General features: G+C 34.6%; 1 protein-coding gene across 1 annotated transcript in view; it reads left to right on the top strand.

Annotated features, from left to right (window-relative positions):
- The window catches only part of HB1 (hemoglobin 1), a 130,788-nt gene that overhangs the window by 16,322 nt on the left and 87,420 nt on the right, over positions 1-27,046 (top strand). The gene's annotated exons all lie outside the window — the stretch shown is intronic.

The following is a 27,046-nucleotide window of genomic DNA, read 5'->3' as shown; positions in this document are numbered from 1 at the left end:
GAATAATCATCAACAAACAAAATAAAGTACTTATCTCCATAGTAGCTTTCTACGCCAATGGGTCCACAAATATCTATATGAACCAACTCCAAGACTTCTTCAGAATGATAATTCTTACTTTTGAAACTTGTCTTTCCCATCTTTCCAATTTGAAAATTTTTGCACATGCCCATATCAGGTTTCATTATACTAGGAATTCCTCTCTCTTTTGTTCTTTCTTATGTTGATCAGGTTATCAAAATTCACGACACAACCTTTTATGCCATAACCAACTTTCCTCTACTTGAGCCAGGAAATATGAACTTTCAGTTTGATTTAGGTAGAATAGATTAACTTTGGTTTGATTGCCAGTCCCAAATAGATTTTCTTTTCCATCTAGTAGCTTGGCCTTGCCATTCATGAATTCTACCTTGAATCCAATGCTATTCAACTATGCCACAATAAGTAGATCATGTTTCAATCCTTCAACCCAATAAGCATTTTCACATAACAAGGTTCATCATTTCCAAAATTTGACACTCCTGCCATCATAGTGTTCCAAGTGCTCAAATTTAGATTTATCACCAGTCATGTGGTGAGAACAACCATTATCAATAATCCATGTTTCATTCTTGTCGATATGAGAGATGAGGGACATCTTATCATTTTCATCAAATGATTCATCTTTTATAGTAATGTAAACCATTTCATCTTCATCACTAGTATCAAAATATTTAGCCATGTAACAAGATTTCTTACCTTTATCCTTGTAGTCTATGTAACTTTTGAAATCTTTCTCGCCTTTGAACTTGTCATGTTTCTTTTATTCTTTGCCTTCTTTGTTTGGACACCTTGCAATAATGCGACCAACTTCTTCACAAGAAAAATAGATTAGAGGTATTTTATCTTTGTACTTTCCTTTTCCTTTAGGGATTCTTCTTGCAAGTAGGGCTTCAATGACTTCAAGGTCATCATCAAAATTGTCTTCATCTTCACTCTTAGAATTTGTGCTTTTTGATTTTCCACCTGTCTTCTTGAGTGATAGTTTAGCTTGAAATTCATACTCAATGCTACTAGAGTTAGGAACATACTTATAAAAGTTATCTAATTCAAAGGCTATCAACCTTCCCACTAGTGCATCCAAAGTTATATCATTTTTAGGATCACATCTCATCTCTTGAATAGCTAACACTCTAATTGCATAAACATGAATTTGAGTTTTGAGTACCTTGCTTACTACTGTCACATCATCTATTTTCCCTCCCAAGACTCTGATTCTACTTACAACTACTTTGATTCTTTCACTGTACTGTGCAATGTTTTCATCTTCTCTCATCTTCATCTAATCAAATTGACCTCTTAGACTTTTTGCCTTAGCTCTTCTCACATTGTCATTTCATCCATACATATCCTTCAACTTGTTCCACATTTCATGAGCACTATGAAAATCTTTGACTTCATCAAATTCAACATAATTGAGAGTAGAGGCAGTGCCAATCATTATTATGTTATGATTCTTATTTTCCACAATTTGATCCAAAGACAAAGGTCCAAAAAGTGCCACATATTTATTATCCAGATATTTTAGGCTGGGGTCTCCAATGGTTGCCAAATTTAGCTTCATCACTCCTTGCCATGCTTGGAAGTTATCTCTGTTCAACTTAGGAATCTCCTTTCTGTAAGACATCTTGATCTTTAGCTTAGGTCTTTGAAACCTTATTTGCAAGAAGAAAATTCTCTAATACCAATTGTTGGAAATGGAAAGGAGTAATTGAGAGGGGAGGGGTGAATCAATTACCAGAAAAATAAATCCAAAAGTCCCTTTAAGATGTCAACACAATATAAAACCAATAAGTTGTTGTAACTTAGTAATACTAAATATTCTATTGTAACTTGGTTTATAATGAATATACAAAACTTAAGATATTAAATCTGATTAACATTTATTAACTTAGTTTCCAAAATATAAATAAAATAACATTAACACATGAGACACCAAGATTTAACGTAGAAACCCAATTTGGGAAAACCACTAATTGTGACTAGTTATTATTTTTTACTCTTATGAAGTAAGCCCTATTAGGTGTCAACCCTGTTAAAGGTTAAAAAACACACTGTTAGGTGTGACCCTATTAGGAGTGGCCTTCCTAGAGTTCTTTAGAAACTTCAATCTAGAAATGCCACCTTGTTAGAGGATTTATCAAATAGTTATTAGGCTAACTCTGTTAGGAGATTTGATTTATTGCTACAATTATTAGAAAGTAACAATGACTTGATTTGATTGTTGATGCAACTATCTTTGCTAATTTTAGATCTTTTTTTTGGCTTGAATACTTGATCCTCTTTGATCAGAATGTTCTTTATAGCTTGGTCAACTCGAATACTCTGACATCCTTCCAATTCACTTCCTTAATTTATCTTCTTCAAGCCCATGCTTCACCATTCAATCCTCAACTTGACCTTATACTTATATGAATAGAATTGTCAAATTAGCTTCAATATAATTTTGAACAAACAATTTTCATCCCTTAAGTCAACTAGCATTAACTGATAAATCAATCAAAATCAATATGTTATTAGTTGGCTAACATAGAATTGAGTACTTAGTTAACTCAGAGAAACTCTTATTTAACCGACCCAACTTGATCAATACTGATTCTGAACTAAATTTTCTTTGGTAACCAAGTGAGTTTGGTCAAATCAGGATCCATGTCAACTTTTCTCTAGTAACCGAGTAAACTCAGTGAACGCAGGATATGCCTTCAATGCATGAGTGAGCTCGATAAGAACTAACTCTGAACTTGGTTATAAATGGAAATCTCGAAATTGAAAATTGTCTTCAATACCTGAGTAAGCTCGACAATCATTGACTTGCACAGTAAGGCTTGACATTTTTGTGTAACATCAAAGAAAATATACAATTGGATAATTGTTTTGAACTTGATATGTAGAGAGTTGGAGAGAGGGATATACATACATACACACACACACATATATGTGTGTATATATACATATACACACATATACATATATATAAATATACACACACACACACACACACACACACACACACACACACACACACACACACACACACACACACACACACATATAGAGAGATAATAACCTTGGAAAAAATAATTTAGCCGTAATAAGTCAAAAATAAAATAGCCTAGGGCCATAATAATCCAAGCCAAAGTAATCCATGGACATAATATTCTTGTAAGAGTATAGAAAAAGGGAAAGAAAGTTTATAAATTACATATATGTTTCTAAAAAACTATTTTATTCAAGTTTTCAATTAAAGGGTCAAATTATGAATAATTCCCCACATATAATCTAAAATGTTATAGGTTTCATAATCATCAACCAATCTTTTTAGTCTTTCTTTAAGTTCCCAACATTTTTCCCTACTTGGTTTCCGAGTGTTTCTAGCCATATATTTCTCTATCTTATTCTCTTGAAAGTCCCATTCTTTTTAAAATATTTTGATAAGTTTTCAGAATGACTTATGTGATTCTTGAAGCTATTCATTAATTCTTTTATGTCATTCCTCAATAGTATTATTAATTTTTGGACGATTGTCTTGAATAGATGCATATAAATTCCATATTATGATTGGAAACTTGGGTAATCATTTGTTGCCTCTTCTACTTAGTGTGCTAGTCCTTGTATCTTCAAAATAATTAATAATGAATATAAATTCCATATTACGATATGAATAATGTAGATTTTCGAGTCAAGCACACCATTCTTTTTATTTCATTCAATTTGTGCTTGACAATGCTAATCTTAGGGTTTGAAGCACAATTATGTTCTATACTACTAATCACATCACCAATTTATGAACTTGTGTCATAATATTATACTAATATGAATATTTATTTTTATAATATTCTACACAATGCCAAATTATTTTATTGATGCCTTGTCATTAAAAAAAAAAGTGTAACCATTTAAAATAAGTAATTTCTTGTTTATTTGACTTGTTAAAAACTAAAGAGACATTGTATACATTAAAAATATGAAGAATGTGCTAGCACCCTAAAAGTGTATTGATATTTGACACTCTTTTAGAAAACCCTAGGAGAATTTTAAATAATATTAAAAATATATATTACAAAAAATCTTCTTTTATGAATTTGGGTTTCTCCTCTATACATTTTTTGGAAGAGAATTTAGTAAGAGAATATAATATTAAGAGAGATTTTTGAAAGAAAATTTAATAAATAATTTAAAAATTAAATTATAAGAGAAAAAATTATAAAAGGATATTTTTGATTTATAAAATAGATTTTGGTAATAAATAATAACTAAAATATAGAAAATAACATAAAGAGAATCTAAACTAAAATATAAAAGAAAGGTTGTATTCTTTATAGCATTGGATAAAGCTTTGGGACTAGATAGGCTTACTACACTTTTCTTTTAGAAATATTGGGAGGTCATAAAAAATGAATTGATTGCATCCATGGAAGAAGCAAGTTAAAGTGACACCACACTAAGATAAAGATTTTTAACACTACTAATATAAAAATTCATCCCTTAAGTAAAAAACTCAAACTATGATGCCTTAACAGAGTACTCAAGAGAAGCTAACATAAAATATATTACTAAGTTTACTAAATAGTTTTTTTTCTTTACGAGTTTAAAAGCAACAATATAAAATAATGTGGAAGCAATGTAGTATAATACTCATTGTTAGAAACTACAATTGGAATAATTGTTATGTTTCGTTGATGTCAAACCTACTGGAGAGACATTTATTAATCGTGTAGAGTGTTATAGCTATTGATTAATGGAGACAATTTGAAAAGAGAGATAACTAGATGAACTAGTGAAGTTATTGAGAGAAGAGGATCAAGTATGTTGGAATTAAAATGGACATTTGATCAATTAGTATTTAAAAATGTGATGCATTGTTTAATCCGTGTATGAAGTATAGAAGTGTTGAGTTAAACACAAGAAAATCCTAGTGAATAGTGGTCAATCAATGAAGGAGCTGAAATAAAAGATTAAATAACTTAAGAGATAGCCAAGTAAACAATATTAGCTGAGTGACAGTTATGGCTGAGCAAGAAGAAGAAGAAAATATAGTCGCAATCGAGTGAGCCAATGGAGGCCAAGTGAGATAGAACAATAGTGACCAAGCTACATAGTGATGATTGAGTGTTAGCAAAAGGATAGTTTTTGAAAAAATCAAGTTTGAGGCAACATAGTTGAATTTTTGGATTAGTCAAAATGCTCAGAGAACACAAATTGCTAAGCTAGCATATTTAATGAATGAATTGATTTTGTTATGTGATCAAAGGCAAGGATTTGATGAGAAGTTTCTAGATGTATGAAGAAAGCAGTAGAAAGACAAAATGATGGATAGATTTATTGAATCTAACCTAACTCTCAGATCTATTGTGACACTTAAGCAGAAAAAATCAAAGCTACCTATTTAAGGAGACATAAAAGATATTTTCTAAGGTTGGTTCATTGTTGATTGGCGATTTATGGAGACCATATGAAGAACATAGTAGCTAAACAAAAGTAAGAAGATTGGTAAAGTATGATTGCTTGAAGGGTTGTCAAGAAGATCAATGAAATAGATGATAATGAACTTGCAAAGTGAGTTATGTTTTACAAATCAAAGCTGTTGTTACTTTCTAACCACTGTGGTAGTCAAAATTATTTAATCAATGTTGACCTAATAGTCATTTTGTAAATTCTTTAATCACGGTGACATTCTAATGGATTGATCCAAATTCATCTAATTGACCACTCCTAACATGGTGCTTAAATCATTTAACAAGGTCACACCTAATAGTGTGTTTTGTAACCTTTAACGGGGTTGGCTCTCTACCAAGCTCATTTTAGAAGAGTGAAATATGGTAGCATGTTACTTGGTAGTTTTTCCCAAATCAGGTTTGCATGTTAAATCCTAGTGTCATTTATGCACAAATGTTATACGTGTGATGCATGTTATTTATTGTTAATTATTTACTTTTAGTCAACATATACTAAATAGAGAGTTAAGTAATACAAGAATATGTTAAGTTGTTGATGATATGCTATATGGACCGAGTGGTTTAATGAGATTGTTTAAGTTGTTCAAAGCTAGTAAAAGTTGAATTGGTACATCTAGACCTAAGGATAATTGATTCATCCACCTCTTAGTTATTCTAAAAATTCTAATAATTTGTATCAAAGATTTAGGTGTTTGTAAGGAAATTTTGAAGGACTTAAGCCAAAGATCAAGATCTACAAGAGAGAGCTACCTAAGTTGAATAAGTAGAACTTCCTAGCATGGCAATGACATATGAAACTGTATATATCTAGAGTTGGAGATTCTACATTATACTACATAGAAAGTGAATAAATTGAAGTTCCTAGACCCATGAATGTTGAACACATGAAGGAAAAGTAGGAGCATAATCAAATGATGATAGATTTGGAATCTTCCTTAATTTATGTTGAGTTTGATGATGTGAAGGAATGTAGTACTGCAAAGAAAATGTGGGATAAGTTGGCACACATCCATTGAGGAGACAAAAAATATGTTTAGAGCTAAAGCTAAAATTTTGAGAGGAAAATTTTATGACATGAGAATGAAAGAAGGTGAAACTAGTACATAGTACTATGGCTGAATCAAGGAGGTTGTAAATTCTATTAGAGGATTTGGAGGCATCATATCTGATGAGACCATGATAAGTAAGATATTGAGGACTTTACTTCTCATCTATGCAATTAAAGTATATGGAATTCAAGAACTAAGATGTATACATGGTAATGATTTGACCTTGGATAGTCTTATTGGTAGATTCAATGCATTTAATTTGTCAAAATTTTATAATTATTCACCTCCTAGTGCCAAATTTTATTTCAAGTCTCAACTAACTCGTAATGGATCTAACAAAAGAAATAAAAACATACATGTGGATAGTGACAACAAAATTAGATGATGATCTTGATTATCTTGAAGCATTACTAGCAAGAAGGCTATTAAGAGGAAAAGGAAAATACAAAGGTAAACTCCCTATTATCTATTTTACATGTAACAGAGTTGGTCACATTGCTAGAATATGTCATGGCAGAGATGAGAAGGAAGAAACAAATGACAATAAATATCAAGGAAGAAGAGATAACAGAGACAACCGAGGTAACAAAGACTACAAAGACAAAGGTAAGAAATCCTATTACATTGCTGAAGAAGATGGTTATGATAGTGATACTGATGAAAATGATGAAGAATTTTTTTATCTTAGAATAAAAGATCAGTCTAATGAAGATGAGAGAACTGCATTTATTTAACATGTAAATAATATTGAAAGATGGATAATTGATAGTGGTTGTTCTCATCATATCACTGGTGATACAAGTAAGTTTGAAAAGCTAGAACATTATAATGGAAGTGGTTTTAATTTTGGAAATGATGGACCATGTTATGGGAAAGGTAAAGGATAAATTATATTGAATGATAAGATCATAGTGCATATTGGGCTGATGGCTTAAAGTATAACTTGTTGAGTGTGGCATAGTTGATTAGTAGTTGCAGCACTTAATTATTCTAACATTGTGTTGATCAAGAAATTATTGAAATGAATGAAGGAAGAGATCACTGAACCAATTGTTATATTGTGTGATAATAGAAGTTCTATAAACATATCTAAAAATAATGTGATGTACACCAAGAGCAAGCATATTTCTATCAAGTGTCATTACTTGAGAGAGTTGGTACAAGACAAAGAAATGAGATTGGAGTATGTGAATACAAATGAAAAGATAGCTGATATATTCTCAAAATATTTACCTAAGGATGCTCTTGAGTATCTAAGAGGTAAATTGGGAGTCATTCCCTTAGGTGAATCTACTTAAGCTAAGACAGAGCTCTGCATCAAATGTTTTGATCACAATATCTTACAAATTGATGCAAAATGTCACACTTTAGGAGCTTCCTAAAGATGTGAAGAGATAAGCACAAGATGTTGAATCAATCATAAGCAAGATGACAGAGGGAGAATATAGTTCAAAGAACTAACAAAGAGATATCTACATGTTGAAGATGTACGAGATAGAGTCAACTAAAGACGTTGAAGTGTCTTTATCATTTTTGTCAAAGAGAGAGAGAGAGATTATACAGTTACCATGAAAAATATGAATAAATATGGGAGACATTATACATGAAAGAGGGAGAGTATGTAAAGTTACCATACATAAAGAGGGAGATCATGTTCTGATGTAATAGAGGAAGCTGTTATAATTGTTTATACAATTGATATCTAGAGGGTTGCATATTAGAGTTGCAAAGATGAGAATAATAATGAAACTAAGGATATTAATGAAGATTTTTTAGTGAGCACAGAGGGAGTTGATTGAATCAAGACACATGTTTTGGATTGTATGGTAACTTGAGATGAGGTGTTGCAATCAATGCCATAGAGGGAGACTATTGGAAGAAGGAGATTATTGGAAGCTACAACTGGAACATTTGTTATGTTGTCATTGATGTCAAACCTTACTAGTGAGATAATTGCTTCCTAAGTAGAGTGCTATATTATTTGATTCACAAAGAGGATTTGAAAAGAAGAGATAACAAGAAGACCTAGTGGAAATTTTGAGTTACATGGAACTACAATGAGCACTTGATTAGTTCCACATTGGAAAAATAATGTGTTGATTATTCATTACACTAAGTGAAGAAGATAGTTGAATTGAAGCCTAGTAGAGATGATCAATGAACAACCAAATGCATAGGCTAACTTGAGCAATAAAGAAGAAGATTAAGGAACTTATAGTTGAAGTCGAGCTGTGATTGTGTTGGCTGAGTGAATAGTAGAAGCAAAGTGAATATAGTGTTGATTGTAGTGCCTCTCGTGGTTGCAGTCTATGCCTTGTTATATTTTGATCTGAGAGATACTTTTTATCATGTTATTTCTACATTTGAGATGACCTGATGGTCTGATGTTATAATTTGATTTCCATTATCATAGATGTTAGATTACTATGTTTTTCAGTTGATCATATCTGCATGATGATGCCCTTCTTGAGATGACAATATGTATTATGATGATATTTGGTTATTCGGGATATAGACATATTCCTGATTTCATATATGTTGGATTTGATGTTATGATCATTTGCTTCATCCTTGCTTTGTGATGCTTTATGTGAAAGTGAGTGATGTAAATGGATTATTTTAGTATAATTATATAAATGGTTAAATTAGGTTACTTAATGCATTTATTGCTTTAGATGATATTATATGCAATTGCACTTGATTATGTGTTGTAATGTGCAAGATTTATATCCTTGACAGTGGCACATGGAGTTAGCAATTCAACTATTCATATTTAAGCAATGCCATCCCTATATGGTCAACGTATCTTATTCTAATTATTTAAATTAGATCCTCTAGTGATTTATCAAATCCAGACTCATTTGCATTATGTGATTAGACACATGAGCGTGTCTATGCATTTAGAGGTTCACATTTGTTAGAAAAGTTGTTAAGGAATTTTGTGATTTTGGTTTAAGGGGTTTTTGAGATTTATTTTAATTAATTTAATTCTTGGTAGCGTTGCCATAGATGAATTCCAATTAATTCCAATTACTTGGAATAGCCTTTTTTCATTTGGGTTGAATTAAGGTTTAACTAGGAGACCTAGTTATTTTCCCTAATCCATTATTCACTTGAAAAGTGAATAAGTATCCAAAGAGTAATTTTATTACTCACTTCTCACTTTTGGAAATAAGAAAATTGAGAGCTTTTTCCAAATCATCTTCTGTAGGATTTCATTTTTGTTTATTGTAGGAGCTACGGGTGTAGGATCATCGCGAGATTGGTCTTGTTGAATCTAGCTTGAGGAGACCTTGAATTTCTATGATTTTTGGCATTTTCTATAGGTTTTTTATTTTATTGTCCAGATTCCCATTTTGCCCCCTTTTGGCTAGCAGGTAAGGCTCTCCTGTTTTACTATTTCAGCTCCATTTCTGGTGGTTGTATGTTAGGAGGTTGAGAACTAATGTTCCCCTCCATTTTTGGTTGCTAGTTCTTTTTAGTTGGTTGGGTATGAACATTTCCTTGATTTTCAAGATAAGGGTTAGGGGTTTCACACTGTTATGCTAGTCATTTTTGTATACAGTGTTTGAACCTAATTTTTATTAGAAATTTGTGGCTTACTCATCCTTGGGTGAATGGGTTTTATTTTCATTGATTTTAGTCAACATTATTTTTTTTGAGGCTTTGCCTCGATTTGCATGCCAACCAGTTTTCTCAAGTTTTCTTAGCATGAATTTGGTCATGGACTTGGATTATCTATAAGATGTCAGTTTGATCATTGTTGCACTTTTATGTTGCATTGGGATGTGTGTTGCATCTGTACTACCAAGCTTGTATTCGGTGGAGTGTTATCTTTTCTTGTGTTTTCATCCAACCCTTGTTTTATGATCTTCGTGATGTTGGTGCACACACACACAAGCACATATACATGTATTTTTTGGGTGCTTGCAAGGCCTGAACTCCTGATTGTATTCTGTGGAGTTATGTTCATTGGGTTGGGTTCAAAATATGTATTGCCTATGAACACTCATCATGTTATGAACATGGGTATGTAGGGTAGCACCATGGAGGGACTTCTCTCACAACATTGGCGACTATTTGCTAGGTTGGCATGAAGAAGTTTCTAAATAAGTGATAAGTAAATAAACTACTGGATAATAAATCTAAGATAATAAAAAGTAAAGTGAGCACCTAGTTTAGTTCGAGGACACTTGATATGTGAGGATACATTGCGCATGTGCCTCCTTGGGGAGTTGATGACGCACGATACTAGCTTGGGATACTTGATGCCAAGATACTTACCCTCCAATGAGCCCCTACATAGTTAACCCATAGAGTGTTTTACTAGGACCTGATCCACTTGCATTGTCTCATGATCTTGGTTTCAATTCTATTTACTATGTGGCATGAGTGTTAGCCATGGACGTTTTCTTTATGTGCGCTTGTGCTTGGATCACTATCTCTATCAACGTGGTGGGAGTGGCCTATGGGTTCCATGTGGTTGGGAGGCATAGCTACCTATACTACTATTAGGGACTAGTATATAGAGATGATCTATTTCTAGTTGTGACCGATGTTTGATATTTCACTTGGTTTATATGGATTTTTGGAGTATATTCCCTTGTGATTTATGCTTTAATTGAAATGATTGAAAATCATGTTTAGATGATGTTAGTTTTATTGATGCATTATTTATTATGTTAGCATATGGTTAGATGATGTGATTCATTATTAGTTAGAATATCTATTGATTTAATGAATTAGTATATTAGATCTTCTTGTTCTTATGATGTTATTACATTGTAGTAGTGATGCCCTCATAAGACAACTCCGAATATCTAGTTGGTTGTTTGGGATGTTACACATGGGGGATGACTAGGGCCTTTGAGGTGCAATGATTATACTATAGTTTGAAGGAACCATGTAAGACTTTAGTTGTTTATTTATATTGTGATGTCACTTTCTGCTTGTTTTTCCATTACTACTATGATTTAGATGGTTAATTGTGTTTTTGTCATGCTATTCTTGTGTTTGAGTGTCCAAGCCTTGATTTTTGGATCTGGTACTCCCCATTGTTGAGGTTTTATCTCTATGCTATCCCTCTGATTGTTCATCAGAATGTTTCATTTCATTCCTAGGCGATAGTGCTTCAACATTGCGGAAAACTGGTGAAATATCACAAGCCTTATAGAGATCCATCATACGGTACTTTAAAGTATCACATGGATTGAGAAGTTCTATTGTATGATACTAGAAGAGTATCACACAACTATAGCCAACTCTATCATATGACCCCTAAAAGTATTGCACAACCTTGTGAGAAATGTCGTATGATATTGGTGAAGTATCACTTGGCTATACTAAGAAACATCGCTTGGATAGTGTAAGAAATATCACATGGGTTTGTGAAAAAACTTGCTCAGGCAACCAGTGGGAACTTTTAGACTTGACTGAAATGTTTCAAGAGGTGAATTGGATACCCTCTATGGATTTATTGAACCCTAATGTTTGACCTTTTGAATTTCGGGTGTTTCAGATTTGAATGCATTTTTAAACCTCCATAGCTTTGTTGTTTTTGGTTAGTAGTGGCACTTACAGATTGTTGGTGTTTGGATGTTTTTTTATTCTTCTGTTGTGATCTTTGTGATCCTTGTATGCTTATTTTTGTGTGCATCCATACTTGCTTTAAAAAAAAAATCTTGGCTTTTATTTATCCTTGTTCTAAGGATCTTCGTGTAGGGCATTACATTTGGTATTAGAGCCCATGTTGCAACATTGGGATCTCTATTTTATGCTTCCACTATATTGTTGCTATGTTTTCTTATTTTGATATCTTGTTTTGGTTCATTTTTGTGACTCTTATGATTGCTATGTATGACTTTGACCCTTATCTTATTGATCCCTTAGTGATGTCTCTTGCATGTAGACCTGGTGGTCAATAGTAACTGATAAAATAATTGTGAAGAAGAACACCATGAGGAGGAGCATCAAGATGGTCGAGGAGAATAGGGTAACAATGATTAGGGTTGCATTGATGCCTTTTATTTCTTGGTTGGGACCTCATGTAGAGGAACACCAACATGATCATGGTTAGGAAGAGGGATCTCACCATGGAGATTCCCATATGTTAGATCATAGAAAGGAAGAGCAATGTGAGTATGAACATTCCTGCACACCCCATAGTGGAAGTGGGAACCATCAGAGAGGTCAAGACCATGATGGTGAGGATTCCATTTACATGGAAATGATGAAATCCCTTTAGTAGTCTAAACCACTATTTTACGATGGTAAGGGAGGTGGCCTCATGATTGAGGCTTGGTTATTAGACATGGAACATTATTTTTCCATGTACCCATATGCAACCAACTTGAGAGCCCATTGTGTTGTCATGCAACTGAGAGACCACACATCTATTTGGTTGAATGTTGAGGGGCAAAAGCTCCAAATTAGTATAAAAAATCTCACTTGGGAGATCTTTGAGGAGATATTTAGAAAGAGGTTCCTATCCCCTCAGTTTAGAGAGGCTCGAGCTGATGAGCTCCATGAGATTAAACAAGGGAACATGTTAGTGGATCGGTATGAGATTATATTCTTTGATCTCATGCAGTAATCATGCTATAACCAAGATGAGATACTCCTTACTCAAAATTTTGTTTGAGGTCTAAAGGACTCCATCATTGGAGAGGTTCAAATGTATCAACCTAGGACACTTATCCTTGCTATAGAAAAGGCATAGATTATAGAGTAATGTGGCTAAGGGGTTCATTGGAAAATTAGGTTCTCAGAGCTATGATGCATGGACTTTAGGGAAGGATGCACAAGTTCCTTAGTCCTCAAGAAAGGGCCAAACCTAGTCAACACCCTTAATGGTGGGTATCATCATAGAAATTGACAAAGAGGGAATTGGTCTAAGGGTGGACATAATTTATGTGCCTAAGGGAAGAAAATGGATGACCAGAGTCATGGTGATGCAGGAGCATCTTGCATGAAAAAAAAAAATTTGAAAAAAAAAAAAAAAATTGAAAAAAAAAAAAAATTGTGGAGGAGAGAGAAAGTGACGAAAATTAGAGGAGAAATAATAAAAAAATAAAAAAAGGGAAAAAGGAGAAAAGAAAGGAAAAGGTGATTTCTATTTTCGAGGTGCATAGGTGGCATAATAGAAAAAAAATAAAAATAAATGGTTGTCATTCCATTTATCGAGGTGAGTGGATAGAATTCTAGAAAGTTATGAATATTGTAGAAAGTTTTGGAAGTTGTAGAAGGTTGTGGAAGTTGTAGAAGGTTGTGGAGGAATTCTAGAAGGTTGTGGATAAGTCATGCATGGGGTGGTAAGTGCCTATTTAAGAAAGGCATATGAGCATTTCTAAATCAAGCTCAAGGGGGAAGCTTGAGGAGTAGAAGCTCAACGAGTAGCTTGAGGAGTGGAAGCTCAAGGAGAAGTTTGAGAAGTAGAAGCTAGAAGGCGTGAAGACTTCAAGGTGTGAAAGCTCTAAAGGTGTAGCTCTTAAAGTAGAAGTTATTGGTGAAGCTCTTGGTGTGAAGACTCTTATTTAGGATTTCTCTTATGTTGAAGAAGTCATATCATCTTGTGGGTGTTGTAAGGATTTTTCAAGTATAATAAAATTATTTGTGAAGCATTTTTTTTCTTGGTCTCTATATTGTTGCATTCTTGATTGTGAGTGAGTAAGGGTGGTGAGGTCCTCTATCACGTGGCTAGTAGTCCCAACAGAATTGCCCCTCTTAGAGTAATCAATAGAACTCTAGCAAGTGGAGTGCACCATATTCTAGCACTTTCCAAGGTGGTTGTGGACCCAGTTATAGATTGTAGGAGAATGTTTTTCTTGTGGCCATCTTGAACATAAATTAGTGAATTTCCTATTAAGACATCTTCATGACCTAGTAGAGGTGTACCAAGATTAGAACTTACCATGGGAGATGCAGATAGAAACGATCAAGTTTTTGCAGTGGTTGATAATCATCAAGTTGAGCATCAAGGTATCATAGTTATTTTATCTTCAAGGTTATTTCATCTTCAATATTATTTGACTCAAGTGCTTCATATTCTTTTATTTCACCATCTCTTGTTTAGCAGTGTGGGCTAGTAGTAGCATGTTAGGTTGATTGGTGGCAAGTTGAGTTAGCCACAGGATCCAAAGTGGTTGTAGACTCCTTGGTCAGTGGATGTGAATTGGACTTGGCTACCTTCAACACCATAGTGGATCTTTACATCCCACCTTTAGGATTGTATGATATTATGTTGGTGTTGGGCATGAATTGGTTAGTTCCCTATCAAGCGAATATAGATTTTTGGCATAAGTTAGTGCTTTGTGTTGATGAAAAAGGTGGAAAGGTGGAGCTTTTAGGAGCCTAGAGACTAGTCTCACTTCATATGATATTAGCTAATTAGTTGAACTAGAGTGTGCAGAAGGGCTATCAAATGTCTATAGTCTTAGTCAATGATCTTGAGGAGATTGAGAGTTGTACAATGACACTTGATGACCACCCACTCCTTTGTGAGTATGTTGACATGTTTCCTAATGAGATATTTGGTATACCATCGTAGTATGACATTGATTTTCATATTGATCTCATACTAGGAGCGGAGCTGATATCATGAGATTCTTACCACATGACTACTTAGGAGTTGAGTGAGCTTAGATTATAGGTGGAGTAATTGTTGGTGAATGACCATATTCATCCAAGTGTATTCTTGTGGGGTGCACCAGTCATCTTTGTGAAGAAGAAATATGGATCATTGTGTTTATGCATTAACTACTAGTAGTTGAATAAGGTGATGGTGAAGAGATGATATCCTCTACCGAGGATAGATGACTTGTCTAATCAGATGAAGGGAACATGAGTGTTCTTGAAGATTGATCTTAAATTGAGATACCATTAACTTCATATTTAGGAAGTTGACATTCATTGAACAACTTTTTGTACATGTTATGGGCATTATGAGTTCATAGTTGTGCCCTTTGGGTTGACCAATGGGCCATCAATGTTTATGAGTCTAATCAATGAAGTATTTTGCATGTACCTCGACCAGTGATTCATTTAATTCTTGGATGACATATTGATCTATTCTAAGACTATAAAGGAACATAAGGTCCATTTATGCCAAGTGTTGCAGTGCTTGTGGGATCATCAATTGTATAGAAACTTGGGTAAATGTAGATTCTTCTAGTCTAAGGTGAAGTATTTGGAGCATATCATTACTAGTAATGGTATTGCAGTGGATCCAAAGAAAATTTGTGCTATCATGGATTGGACAGTACCAACTAATATTTATGAGGTTCGTAGTTTTATGGGATTGGCGGGTTACTATAGTCGATTCGTGAAGGATTTTTTATGTGTGGTTCATCCCATCACTTGTCTTCAGTGGAAAGGGAAGAAGTATATTTGGTTATACTAGTATGAGGCAATATTTGATGCTCTTAAGGAGTGTTTGAGTAGTGCATTAGTCCTTGCAATGCCTAATCCTATAGGTGATTTTATGGTTTGGACAGATGCTTTGTTGGAAGGCGTGGGTGTGGTATTCACGTAGGATGGTTGAGTGATTGCATATGAGTCTAGAAGAATGAAGGTTCATGAGCTTAACTACTCCACTCATAATTTGGAACTTGCGGTTGTGGTGCATGCTCTTGTGCGTTGGAGGAATTTCCTTTTGGGACACAGGTATATCTTTACTCAGCCAAACTTGAATGCACGACATTGTTGTTGGATGAAGTTCCTATGTGAGTATGACTTTGATGTTCACTACATTAAGGGAATCGAAAATGTTGTTGTGGATGCCTTGAGTAGGAGATGACATGAGATATCAATTTTTTCATTGAGAGTGGATTTGTGAGGCCATATCTCTGAGGCTTTTACTAGTACCACATGATATCATGAGGTGAGGGTAGAGATTAAGTCTGGACATACCCTTGAGGGGAGGTTTTTAGGTTATTTTCTTGAGTCTGGTGGACTGCTATGACACGTAAGGTGTATCTACATACTAGTGTCTAGTTATCTTCATACTTTGATTTTGTTAGAAGCACATCATGCACCATGTTCCACACATCCTGATGTCAAGAAGATGCATACCAATCTTAAATAGTTATACTTTTCAATAGGAATGAGGCACAACATTGTTGATTTTGTTGCTCGATGTCTTGAGTGCCAAAGAGTGAAGGAAAATCATTAGCATCCAATAGGTCTTTTGCAATTGCATACCATTCTAGAGTGGAAATGGGATACCTTATCTATTGATTTCATTATAGGGTTTCCTACATCATTACAAAAGCATGATTATATCATGATGAGAGTGGAAAAGTTGTCCAAGGTAGCACATTTTTTACCCATGAGGACATCCTACACAACTTCTTCTATAGTGCATGTTTTTTTGGAAGACATTGTTTGATTGTATGGGATCCATCGTTGCATTAATTTAGATAGAGATTCAGTGTTTACTTTAGAACTGTGTATATCTCTCCAGCATGCTTTGGGCACGAACTCAATTTTAGTTCAACTTATCACCCAGAGACCAATGGTTAGATTGAGAGAGTGAACCATGTTCTAGAAGACATGCTTTGTATGTATGTGATGGCAGGTAGGTGAAGTGGGAGGATTATTTATACCTTGTTGAGATATATATAACAATGGGTATCATTGTTCTCTTAGCATGCCACCTTTTTAGGTCTTGTATGGTAGACCATGTCGTACCCCTTTGAGTTGGGATCACTTAGAGGACTGAGCACTTTTAGGTCCATAGATGATTTAGGATATGGAGCAGGAGGTTGTTCACATTAGAGAGCATTTGGAAACTACTTAGGATAGGTAGAAGAAGTATGCAGATGCCCATAGGTTGGACCATCATTTTTCTATTGGTGATAGGGTGTTTTTGAGAGTGTGTCTATGGAAGAGCACCATCCATTATTGGAAATGCTTTAAGTTGGTGCCACATTTTGTCAGACCATTTGTGATCCTTGAGAGGATCGATCTTGTTACTTATTGACTAGCATTTCCACCTAGCCTATTGTGCATCCATGATATTTTTCGTGTATATGTTTTGAAAAAGTATATTCCTGATGTGATCCATATTCTTGATTGGGATGCCTTGTAGGTTGAGGACAGACAACTTTCTTTGGATCCCATTTGTATCCTTCAGCATTGGAGACTCACTTTGAGAGGCTGAGACATAGAGAAGGTAAGGGTCAAGTGGGACCTGAGCAATGAGACTTCTTTTACTTGGGAAGATGCTACATGATTGAGAGATTGTACCCCTATCTTTTTGCAAGCTTCCAGGAGTAAGCCTATGCCTAGTGGGGGAGGATGTAGTGCCTCTCGTGGTTGTAATTTGTACCTTGTTATATTTTGATCTAAGAGACACTTGTTACTCATGTTATTTTTACATTTGAGATGACTTGATGGTCTAATGTTATACTTTGATTTTCAATACCATAGATGTTAGATTACTGTGTTTCTCAGTTGATCATATTTGCATGATGATTCCCTTTTTGAGATGACAATATGTTTTATGATGATATCTAGTTATCCGGTATTTGGACATATTTCCTGATTTCATATCTATTGGATTAGTCAATTGGATGTAGTTCAAGGAGACCATGGATTTTCATGATTTTTGGCAGCTTCTACGAGTTAATGTCATGTCCCCTTTTCAAATAATTAAAAAATAATAAGTTTTGCTAAGGCAGGCAGACTAAAAAAAGTGAAGTTTCAACAAAAGGGGCTAATCTTTAGAAATCAATGGATTAATAAATGAAAATTATTATTAAAATATGTATTATTGATCCCTCTTGGTCATGATTTAGGGTTGTTCCCTCTTTTAAAGGGATTTGGAGGCATTTTGGGCTCATTCTAGAACTTGATTTTTGCTCATTGTTTTGTTGTTCTTCAGAGGCTGCCAAACCTGTGGAGAAGGGGACCCAAGGATGGGAGTTTGCAAGTTTCTATGGGGCTAAGGATGGAAGTTTGAGTCCATTCCATGTGCAAGCTCATGCAGAGTTTTCCCTTGTGCTGAACAGTGCAAATTTGTGAGTTTTCGCATGTGTTTATTGTAAGAGTTTGGTGTTTCTGGTTGAGTATTTCATATCAGTTTGATTTTTTGCTATATTTTAGACATTTAGATGTTAAAATAGAGCTGAATATAGGTATTGGGTCATGGTTATACTTCTATAATAGATTATTAGTGTTTTTTGGTGTTTCCAGGCTATTTTGTGTTGTTTTCGAGAGCCCAATGAGTATTGTTTTTGTCCTCCATTTGGGAGCTGTTGTGTAAAATCTATATAGATCTAGAAATGTCACTTTTGTGGGATATTATTCTAGAAAAATATCTGTAAAAATGTCTACTTTTAGATTTATTAATAATATGTGAAGCTATGAAGTTTTTGGCACTAATTCGGGCATACCCGATTTGGGTTTATTGAGAAATTGGTTGATCTTTTGAAATATTGGTTGTTTGATTTTAAAATTTGATTAGAGGCTTTAAATATCATATAAAAGTAGAAAGGGGACATTTCAGTGGTATCAGAGCTATGATCTTGCTAACCTGAGTGTTTATAAAAGTTTGCATGCAACTAAGTGAAAGAGAAAAGAAATATTCAAAGCGAGAAAAGAATAAAGAAATTTGATCAAACCTATAGTTAAAAGTAAAAGTAAAAAATCCAAGGAAGGAAAAAGTATGGGTAACCCATATGAGATGGCAAAGAAATTCTTCCAAGATATCTAGAATACTCAAAAGCAAACAGTGGATAGTTTGGCAGAAACTAGAGAGGCTTTGCGGATATTGACAGAAAAACTGCAAGGAGTTGCATCTACTAATGAGAAAGGGAGCACTTGAAAGGAGCCAAGAAATCTGAAGCCCATGCCATCTAAATAAAAAAAAAACATTTTCTTGCTTGCAGATGAGCCACCAATACCAAATCCAACCCTTAGTCTTGTGGAAGAGGTTACAAGTAACTTGATTGCATTAAGAGCTACTTACAATGGCTTAGATGATGACTTTCACAGTTTGGTTCCTTTTAGAGAATATGTGGATATGATGAACACTTTGATGCCAAAGAAAGAGTACAAGAGGGAGCATGACATAAGTGGAAGAGAGCTCAAAAATAAAATAAGCAAGTTTACAACACCTACATTTGATGGAACAAATAAAATTTCAGCAAGAGCATGGCTACAAAAATTACAGACCTTCTTCACACTTAACCCCATGAAGGAGAGTGATGTCGTTCAGTGTGCAAGTCTACACTTGGAAGATGCAGCCTATGATTGGTGATATCATGGAATGACTACTCAAGGTCATGATCAAGTAACTATATTTGATGATTTCAGTCAAAGAGTGATAGATATATTTGACCTCAAGGATGATAAAGAGTATTTTAAAGAATTGTCAAAGTTAAAGCAAACCAAATCAATTAATGAGTATATAGAGGAGTTTCAAAAAGTGGCTATTATGGTACCTGATATGTGTGAAAAGAGGATTGTTTATCTTTTCCTTGATAGTTTTAAAGATTCTATTAAGGGTCTGGTTAAGGCTTTCTCACCCTCAACCTTACAGGAAGCTATCAAAAGAAGCTTGCAACTTGAAACTTGTGTCCCTATGAAACCAATCACTAATAAAAAACCCCTAAATCTTTGGCAACATAAGGGAAATTTTTAGAAAAATACTTTTCTAGCACTACCACCAAAGAATGTGATAAATGTAGCAAAAAAGAGGGTAGATGAAGAGACTAGGAGTGAATTACAAAGGAAAAAGCTTTGTTTCACTTGTAGAGAACCATGGGTTCTAGGACACAAATGTTTGGGGAAAGCTCAAGTGCACTATATTGAAGTTGTTTTAGAATCTAATTCGGTTAAACACGAGGAATTTCATGACACTAAGGAGGAGGAAGAAGAAGGGAAGGAAAAAGAAATCAGCAAGGATAGCACTTTAGCAACATTATCAGGAGTCCCAAGATACCACCCCTTTTGAATTCATGGGGTACTAGCAGGGAAAAGGTTGACAGTTCTTTTTGATAGTGGGGCAACTCACAATTTCATTGATGAGGGATTTGTCATGGAAAGAGGGCTTAAAGCATAAGATTTTGAGGGATTCAATGTTACTATAGCTGATGGATTCACTATGCCTTGTACATGGGTGGTGAAACAACTCAAGATTACCTTGGGAGATTATGAGTTATGTGATGACTTATATGTTGTTGGCACTGGGGGGATAGATCTTGTATTGGGTGTTCAGTGGTTGCACTCTATTGGAGGCTATTACATGAACCACCAACTATTGAGTTTAAATTTCATTCCAATGGAAAAGAAGTCTTAGTAAGAGCTTATCGAATGGAGCACCTAAGGTGGTCACTAAAAAGAGGATAGAGAGGAATTTTTGAAGAGGATAGGTAGCATGGGCAGTAGGATCATAATCCATCCAACAAGCTCTCCAAAGAATCAAGGTAATTTCCACTTTGAAATTCAAAATATTCTTGATAAGCATAGTACAATTTTCAATGATTTGCCTCCAGAATTACCAACAGATAAAGGTTTTGAGCATGTTATAGAGTTAGAACAGGGTGCCAAACCAATTATAACAACTCCATACCACCATCCAAGAGGTTATAAGGAAGAAATAGAAAAAACTATTAAGGAACTTCTGGACATGGGATTCATAAAGCCTAGCTGTAGTCCATTTGCATAATTTGTGGTACTTGTCAAGAAAAATTATGGTATAATGAGAATCGTATAGACTACATGGCTCTAAACAAGAAGATCATAAAAAATAGTTATCCCATAACATGAATAGATGAACCCATTGATGAGTTACATGGTGTTATATACTTCTCAAAAATTGACTTAAGATCAAGGTACCATCAAATCCGAATGAGGAGGGAAGATGTGGAAAAGACCCCTTTCAGATGTCACTATGGGCACTTTGAAATTCTTGTTATGCCATTTGGCCTCACTAATGCACCAACAACATTCCAATCTTGTATGAATAAGATATTCAACAAGCATCTTTGAAATTTTTTTTTGGTATTTTTTGATGATATCTTGATTTATAGTAAAACATGGGAAGAGCATCTAAAGCACATAGACACTATTTTGGGAATCTTGGAGCAGCAATCCTTTTATGCTAAGCTATCTAAATGTGAGTTTTGTTTGAAAAAGATCCTATATTTGGGACACATTATAAGTTCTAAAGGAGTATAGGTTGATCAACAAAAAATCCAAGCAATTTTGGATTGGCCTCCACCCACTAATCTTGCACAGTTGAGACATTTCTTCAGGTTGTGTAGCTACTATAGGAGATTTTCCAAGGGATTTTCTCAGCTTTCTACCCCCTTGACTGATTTGACAAAGAAAGGGGCTTTTGTTTAGACAAAAGAGGCACAAAAAACATTTGATAAGCTTAAGGAGGTAATGAGTTCATGCCCTGTGCTTGCAATTCCAGATTTCTATTTACCTTTTGTTGTTGAATGTGATGCTTCTGGAGAAGGTATAGGGGCTGTCCTAACTCAAAGGGGACATCCAATAGAATTTGAGAGTAGAAAATTAAATCAATCAGAGAAAGGTTAATCCATCTATGATAAGGAAATGTTGGCAATCATGCATGCATTTCATAAGTTTAGACAATATTTAGTATGTGGGAGATTCATTGTAAAGACAAACCATAATAGCCTCAGGTTCTTCTTGAACAAAGGGATTTGAATGATCATCAACAAAAATGGGTAAGAAAATTTCAAGCTTATGATTTTGATATTGAATACATGAAAGGAAATAATAATGTGGTTGTTGATGCTCTCTCAAGAAAGCCCACTTTGTGTTCCTTAACATCTATCTCTACTAATTGGAAAATCTCCATAATCTTAGAGTATGCTAAAGATTCCTTTGCAACCAAGATTTTGGATAAGTTAGTGGATGATAATAGGTACAAGGTTGTTGATGAATTGATTTATTACAAGAGAAAAATCTTCTTAGTGCTAGGATCAAACATTAAGGAGAGGATATTGAGGGCCTTTCATGACACACCTTTGGCTAGTCATCAGTGATACTTCAAGGCATATAGGAAATTTTGAGAGTGGTTTGCATGGAAGGGTATGAAGGAGGATGTCCTTAAACACATTAAGGAATGAATGGTATGCCAACAAAATAAGAATGAGAAATTTTTTCCTATAGGGTTGTTGCAGCCACTTCCTATTCCTGAAGAAAAATGGGAAAGTATTTCCATGGACTTCATCACTAGGTTGCCCAAGGTTCAAGGTAAGGATTGCATATATGTGGTGGTAGATAGACTAAATAAGTATGTACATTTCTTTCCTATCACATTTGATTTCAAGGCATCACAAGTGGCCGAATTGTTCTTCAAGGAAATTTTTAGATTACATGGCTTGCTTAGAAACATTGTTAGTGACCAAGACATTAGATTCCTTAGCTCTTTTTGGAAGGAGCTCTTTCATTTAGTAGGAACTAAACTCACTCCTAGTACTAGCTATCAGCCTAAAATAAATGGACAAATAGAGATAGTTGGTAAATGGATAGAGGGATATTTGAGGAACTATGTCTCAAATCAACAACATGCTTGGGTGAAATGGTTGCACCTAGGGGAGTATTGTTACAATACATCTCATCACATGTCTATTGGTATGTCTCATTTTCATTCTATTTATGGTTATGATGCCCTTTCCTTTTTTGATCTAGTACTTTTAGATAGCAGAGTACCTACAACAAGTGATTTTGTCAAGCAAAGCCAAGACATAATAAGGTCCCTCAAGGATAATCTACATTATGCATAGAACCAACATAAGTTGTAAGTTGATAGGAAAAGGACTAAAAGATCTTTTGAGGTGGGAGATTTGGTATTTGTTAGGTTGCAGCCATATAAGAAAAGCACCTTAAAGCATAGTGGGGTAGAGAAGCTCAAGCCAAGGTTCTATAGGCCTTATAAGATTGTCAGGAAGGTAGGAGAGGTAGCTTAGGAATTGGAGCTCCCACCAAACAACAAAATACATAATATTTTCCATGTCTCTTGCCTAAAGAAGTTTCTAGGCTAGAAAACCATAGTATCTATAGAATTAACACCTCTTGATGATGAAGGTAAATTAGTTTTGATACCAGAAGAGGTTTTGGATATAAGAGAGAAAAGATTGAGAAATAGGAGCATCATAGAGCATTTGGTGAAATGGAAAGGATTACCATTGGAGGATGCAACTTGGGAAGGAGAACATATTATTGAGCATCCCAACCTTCATTTCTTGAGGACAAGAAATATTTAGGAGGGGAGGACTTGTCATGTCCCCTTTTCAAATAATTAAAAAATAATAAATTTTGCTAAGGTAGGCAGACTTGAAAAAGTGAAGTTTCAAAAAAAGGGGCTAATCTTTGAAAACCAATGGATTAATAAATGAAAATTATTATTAAAATATGTATTATTGACCCCTCTTGGTTGTGAGTTAAGGTTGTTTCCTCTTTTAAAGGGATTTGGAGGCATTTAGGGCTCATTCTAGACTTGATTTTTGCTCATTGCTTTGTTGTTCTTCAGAGGCTAACAAACCTGTGGAGAAGGGGACCCAAGGATTGGATTTTTTATGTTTCTAGGAAGGCTAAGGATGAGAGTTTGAGGCCATTCCATGTGCAAGCTCATGCAAAGTTTTCTCTTTTGCTGGACAGTGGAAATTTGTGAGTTTTCGGGTGTGTTTATTGTAAGAGTTTGGTGTTTTTGGTTGAGTATTTCATATTAGTTTGATTTGCTTCTATATTAAAAAAATTTAGATGTTAAAATAGAGATGAATATAGGTATTGGGTCATGGTTATGCTTCTGTAATAGATTATTAGTGTTTTGTGGTGTTTTTGGGCTATTTTGTGTTATTGATCATTGTTTTTGTCCTCCATTTGGGAGCTGTTGTGTAAAATTTATACAGATTTGTAAATGTCATTTCTATGGGCTGTTATGCTAGCAATTTTTTTGTAAAAATGCCTATTTTTAGATTTATTAATAATATGTGAAGCTGTGAAGTTTTTGGCACTAATTCGGGCATAGCCGATTTAGGTTTATTGAGAAATTGGTTGTTTGATTTTAAAATCTGATTAGAGGCTTTAAATATCATATAAAAGTAGAAAGGGGACATTTTAGTTAATCATTTTATTGTTTGGATTCCCATTTTCCCCCTTTTGGCTAGTAGGTAGGGCTCTCCTGTTTTATGGTTTCAACTCCTTTTTTTCTGTTTCTGGTAGTTGTATCTTAGGAGGTTGAGAACTAGTGTTCCTCTCTGTTTTGATTTCTAGTTCTGCTCGATTGGTCAGGTATGAACATTTCCTTGATTTTTGTGATGAAGGTTTGGGGTTTCACATTTTTATGCTAGCTAGTTTTGCATACAATGTTCAAACCTGATTTTTATTGGATTTTTGTGATTTACTCATCCTTGGGGTGAATGGGTTTTATTTTTGTTGATTTTTGTCAATGTTGGTTTTTTTGAGGTTTTACCTTGATTTGCATGCTACCCATTTTTCTTGGCATGATGTTGGTCATGGACTTAGATTATCTATAGAATGTCAGTCTGATCATTGTTTCACTTTTATGTTGCATTGGGATGTGTACCACATCCATACTCCCAAGCTTGTATTCGATGGAGTGTTATATTTTCTTGTGTTCTCATCCAACCCTTATTTTATGATCTTTGTGATGTTGGTGTGCTCACACATGAGAATGTGTATGTGCATTTTTTGAGTGCTTGTGAGGCTTGAACTCCCAGTTGTATTTGATGGAGTTATTTTCAATGGGTTGGGTTGGGAATATGCATTGCCTATGGGCACTCATCATGTGATGAACATGGGTATGTTGGGTAGCACCATGGAGGGGCTTCTCTCGCAACCTTGGTGACTATTTCCCAGGTTGGCATGAAGAAGTTTCTAAATAAGTGATAAGCAAATAAATCACTGGGTAATAAATCTAAGATAATAAATAGTAAACTAAGCACCCAACTTAGTTCGAGGACACTTGATATGTGAGTACTCGATTAAGTTTGAGGACACATTGCGTACACCTCCTTGAGGAGGTTATGTCCCACAATACTAGCTTGGGCTACTTGATTCCAATCTATTTACCCTCCAGTGATCCCCTACATCATTGACTAATAGAGTGTTTGATCAGGACTTGATCCACTTGCATTATCTCATGATCTTGGTTTCAGTTCTCTTTATTATTTTGCATGAGTGTTAGCCATGGAAATTTTCTTTATGTGTGCTATGGTTGGATCATTATCTCTATCAACATGATGGGAGTGGGCCTATAGGCTCCAAACAGTTGGGAGGTGTAGCTACCTATACCACTGTTGGGGACCGGTGTATAAAAATGATCTGTTTCCAGTTGCGATCGATGCTTGATGTTTCACTTGGTTTATCTTGATTTTTGAAGAATGTTCTCTTGTGATTTATGATTTAATTAGAATGCTTGGATATCATGTTTAAATGATGTTAGTTTTATTAACGTATTCCTTATTATGATGTTAGCATGTGGTTAAATGATGTGATTCATTATTAGTTGAAATATCTATTGCTTTAATGGATTATTATGTTAGATCTTCTTGTTCTTATGATGTTATTACATTGTAGTAGTGATGCTCTCATAAGACAACTTTGACTATCTAGTTGGTAGTTTGGGATGTTATGCATGAGGGATGGCTAGGGCCTTTGAGATCTCATTATGATATTATAGTTGAGAGGAACTGCACAAGATTTTAGTTGTTTATGTACATTGCGATATTTATTTCTATTTTTTTTTATTTACCACCATGGTTTAGATGGCTAGTTGTGTTTTTGTCATGCTATTCTTTTGTTCAAGTGTCCAATCCTTGATTTGTGGATTTGGTACTCTCGGTGTGGAGGTTTTATTTCTATTCTATCCCTCTATTTGTTTGTTAGAATATTTCATTGCATTCCTAGGCCACAGTGCTTCAATATTGGGTGATGGTGGTGAAATATCACTCACCTTATAGAGATCTATCATATGATACTTTAAATTATCATATGCCTTGAGAAGTTCTATCATTCAATACTAGAAGAGTACTACATGACTATAGCTAACTCTATTGTAGGAGCCTTGAAAGTATCACAGAACCTTGTGAAAAATGTCAATGATATTGGTTTAGCATCACATGGCTGTATGGAAGTATTGCTTGGCTATATTAAGAAATATCTCCTGGCTAGTGTAAGAAATATCGCATGGGTTTGTGAGAAAACCTGCTCGAGAAACTAGCGAGCACTTTTCAACTTGACCAAAAGGTTTTGAGAGGTGAATTGGATACTGTTTATGAAGTTCTTGAACCCTAGTGTTTGACCTTTTGAATATGGGGTGTTTTGGTTTTGAATTCATTTTAAAACCTTCACAGCTTTGTAGTATAATCTATACTTTGAACCAAGTTCAAGTGAAGAAAGGTACAAAAAAAACACCTTGTGAAAATTGATATGGATATGCACCTAATGTGATTTATTTCAAAGTTTTTGGAAGAAAATTTTACATATTGTAAGATGCAAGGA

The sequence above is a fragment of the Cupressus sempervirens genome, chromosome 4 (assembly GCF_028749045.1).
Source record: "Cupressus sempervirens isolate cs-2001-9-10 chromosome 4, ASM2874904v1, whole genome shotgun sequence".
Taxonomy (NCBI): domain Eukaryota; kingdom Viridiplantae; phylum Streptophyta; class Pinopsida; order Cupressales; family Cupressaceae; genus Cupressus; species Cupressus sempervirens.
The sequence above is the reverse complement of the archived record's forward strand: the minus strand, read 5'-3'. Positions and strand labels throughout refer to the sequence as shown.